Here is a 4321-nt window from a genome sequence, read left to right as displayed (position 1 = left end):
CTTCCTTGGTTCCGCCGTTTTCTCCTTTTGCTTAAATTCTTCATCTCTAACTTCAGCTTCGACTTCTTTTGCCTTTTCAGTATCAGCTACTTTTCCAGACCTTAAGGTAATAGCCTTGACTTGCTCTTTAGCTTCCTTCCTGCCTGGTACTTCCGTGTCACTGGGAAGAGTGCCAGGTTGACGATTGAGCACTGCATTGGCTAATTGACCGATTTGATTTTCCAAGGTCTTGATAGAAACCGCCTGACTTTTGCACAACAGCTTAAGTTCCTCAAACTCAGCACTAGTAGGTGCAGCTGCACTTCCCTGTTGAGGATATGATTGCCTTGTAGCATACTGCTGTGGTTGCTGGAATCCAGGTGGGTTAAACTGTTTACTCACTCCTTGCTGATATGGTGGCTGAATAGCATTCTGATTATTCCCCCAGCTGAAATTTGGATGATTTCTGTTGTTAGGATGATAGGTCGCTGGCACAGGCTGCTGTTGTCGCTGATAATTATTCACATATTGAACAGATTCGTTGACAAGAGAACACTGATCCGTAGCATGAGAACCTGCACAAAGCTCACAAACCATAGCTGTTTGATTAACTCCATACGTAGCCAGAGAATCAACCTTCATTGATAGCGCTTGGAGCTGGGCTGCAATAGCGGTGGCTGCATCAACTTCCAGAATACCTGCGACCTTGCCTGACGTCATCCTCTGAGTTGGGTTTTGATGCTCATTTGCAGCCATCGTCTCGATAAGATTATACGCCTCAGTATAGCTTTTAGCCCATAAGGCGCCTCCAGCTGCTGCATCGAGCATGGGCCGAGATTGGGCCCCCAAACCATTATAAAAACCAGTGATTACCATCCAATCCGGAATTCCATGATGTGGACATTTTCTCAACATTTCCTTGTAGCGTTCCCAAGCCTCGCACATAGATTCTGTAGGTTGCTGCGCAAACTGAGTAAGAGCACTCCTCATAGCAGCAGTCTTTGCCATTGGATAAAACTTCACCAGAAACTTTTGCGCAAGATCTTGCCACGTAGTGATGGACCCAGCTGGTTCAGAATGTAACCAGTCTTTAGCCTTATCCCTCAGTGAGAATGGGAAGAGCCTCAACTTGATAGCCTCATCAGTCACGCCATTATACTTAAAAGTGCTGCAGATCTCGACAAAATTTCTTATGTGCATGTTGGGGTCTTCAGTTGCCGCTCCTTCAAAAGAAACAGAATTCTGCACCATCTGAATAGTGCCCGGCTTGATTTCAAAGGTGTTAGCTTGAATAGCCGGATGAAGGATGCTTGACTGAATGTCATCAATTTTAGGCCGAGAAAAATCCATAAGAGCTGGATCAGCTTGAACAATACGATCTCCCATGTTTACTGGTTCCTTCTGCTCAGTTCCTGAATCCGAATCCTCAAAATCTAACTTCTCCGGTGTATCAAGAACTTCGTCTTTCTCCTCGGTTGTATCTAAGGTCCTCTTGCGAGCACGAGAACGAGTTTGCATAAACGTTTGCTAAAGTACCTGAAACACAACCGAAAAGAGTAATTAACTACTACGTCCTAATCACTGAGTCCTAATGACCAATGATGGTAAGTATATAAACTAAACAAATACGCCGAGTCCCCGGCAGCGGCGCCAAAAACTTGTTAGGGCAAAATCACGCACTAATATTCACGCAAGTATACGCGTTCGCAAGTAATATAGAATACTTTCTAGTTCGTTCCCTCAGAGACTCAGACTAATTTATTGTCTAATTTAACTCACTCACCAATGTATGACTACTTCTCAATGTTAAGATAATAACACTTAAAATTATTGATTAAATATTAACTATAATTAACTACTTAATTAATCACTTAACTAACACTTCAATTTATCAATAATAAAACACTCATGAGATCACAACTTCATTATTACTTCCTTCTATAGCCATAGTTATTACCTTTAGCATGTGACAGTGATGATATTAATCGAATAACACGAAACTGATAAAAGCCAACTTTCATTGTACTAATACCATTCTACCAAACATCCACAATTAAGATAGAAGTTGAATAGTCATCAATTATGTTGAGTTCCTATATGTCTACAGAAATTGACAACACAACGATTTAAGCACAAGTTATCCCTTTTTAATTACATAGGGCAAATAAAACTGTTAGAGTTACCCACTAATCATGCACAACGTACATGAACCTATGCTAGCATGGCAAGTTCTAAATCTCAAGATCCACCGTCGCTTCACAAGAGATTAACACCCTATCTTATATGTTCGCGACGCACATAAGACGAATACGCATAACCAATACTAGATATCATGCAATCATCACATACTAAAGTATTAAACAATTAACTAAAGAATTCCATAATAAATCCGTTGCAACCCCATGATCACGATTAGCCCATAATAGAACTTATCGCCATCATGGGTTCATATGAAATCATGATAAACAAACACAAGAAAATAATAACTAAACTGATTATATTAAAACAGAGTACATCACAAGAGTAAATAAGTCAAAGCAAGAAAACTAGCATCCAACATTACAACGAAACAAGAATCACAAGAATATATGCTTCCTCTTCGTTGCTGTGTGCTAAATCGGTCTTCTTCCTTATCTCCTTCGCTTCTTGCAAAACACAATCTAAAACATAATCTCCTCTTAATACTCTGTGAAAAATGTCTTAAATCTACCTATATAATAGTCCCATAAAATTCAGATTACATAGAAGTGGAAGCCAAACAGAAGTAGAAGTCTAAAATAATATATCTTTTTCCCCGACCCTGCGCGGCCGCTCAGCATTTCTGCGCGGGCGCGCAAGGCTGCTGCGCGGCCGCTCAGCATTGCTGCGCGGGCGCGCAGGACCCTTCTGGAAAAATTCCATGTTTGCTCCGTTTCTTCGCCGTAATCTGCCCGTTCTTTTCCTCTCGCAATGGTGAACACATGCCAAGGCTTATTCTTGATGATTCCTCCTCCGAAATGCAACTAATACCCTGAAATGCATAAACACTAGAAAAACGCATCAAATACACAAAATACTTGATTTCAAGACACCAATTTAAGCCATTTTAAGATGTTCTAAGTGGTATAAAATGCCACTTATCACATACTTACAACCAATTAATGTAATTTAACATTCTATCTGTAAATAAAATTGTATCTTCTTGTTAACCTTACGTACATCTAATAAGGCAGATGTCATTCCTCGTGAGGCGCCCGAAAAGTGATAAGAAACTTCTCGCAATGATGGTGCCTTTAAAACTCACAATGTTGGTTCTCTGTCAACTTCAATCAACTCATTACCTCCAACCTGAAGATCGCCCTACCACACAATTCTAAGTTGGATCATACTAAAATTCATTTATCTTTCCTTATACGGAGTCTCAAAAGAATCAATCTCATTTTCGTTAAAACCACATGAAAACAAGGTAAGTTACCCAGTATCCGTCGAGTTGTTGACTCCTTGCAACTATAGGATCTGAATACTCAATATACCTATAATGTCAATATATTCACCTTATAACTATCTTAACAACATCATATCCTAATAATCAATATCGGATCAACTAGTCTTAAATCACACTCGACTCAGACTCAAAATAAGTATACTTAAGATCTTCCTTATTTTATATGACCTGGCAATCCTATCTTACTTCCACCTATTCTTATTACAGGGACCAATAACTTGTTGCTCTGATACCAACTTGTAACATCCCCAAATCCGGGATCAAGATTGGGTGTCACCAAATAATCTTTTCATAATATAAACCTGTATATTAAAACAAATATACAGATGACCCCTCAATTCCAGACCGTTCACAAGTTATGGTATGAAATAAGAATCTAACCTTCTAAAATTTATATCAACTAATTACAATTTTATTACCTCTTAACTAACTTCCTTGTCTTATTCATTCTGACATCTCCAACTTCCCGCAACTGGGATTTCTCCAATTTTGCTATCTATTAAGAGCTATTTACCTTAATCCTCATTTGAAACTGAAAGAAATAAGAATTCACAAAGCAAGAGTGAGCCAAAAATGCCCAGCAAGTAACATAACTGATTTCCAGGTATCAAAATCAAAAGTAATTTCCAGACACAGTCTTTAAATAATTTACAAACATTTTTACTTATTTGAAATAGTTGAGCGAATAAAACATTGGCTTTTATTAGCCCTTAATCATAAATCAAAAGTAACGAGCAGTTCCCAGATTCATCTCTTGAATCAGTTCTTTGTCCAGTTTTGTAATTATAAAACTTTTCAAAAAGAAATGTTGTTAATGGCGATCAACAATAAATGGACACTAGATCATCATTCACACTC

General features: G+C 38.5%; 1 non-coding gene across 1 annotated transcript; it reads left to right on the top strand.

Annotated features, from left to right (window-relative positions):
- The first annotated feature begins 865 nt into the window (after positions 1-865).
- On the top strand, positions 866-972 carry LOC141700439 (small nucleolar RNA R71). The gene has a single exon (XR_012566337.1). It is a non-coding gene; the product is annotated as a small nucleolar RNA R71 (small nucleolar RNA).
- Positions 973-4321: the final 3349 nt, after the last annotated feature.

Source organism: Apium graveolens, unplaced genomic scaffold (assembly GCF_009905375.1).
Source record: "Apium graveolens cultivar Ventura unplaced genomic scaffold, ASM990537v1 ctg2378, whole genome shotgun sequence".
Lineage (NCBI taxonomy): Eukaryota > Viridiplantae > Streptophyta > Magnoliopsida > Apiales > Apiaceae > Apium > Apium graveolens.
This window is presented reverse-complemented; position numbering and strand designations above follow the sequence as displayed.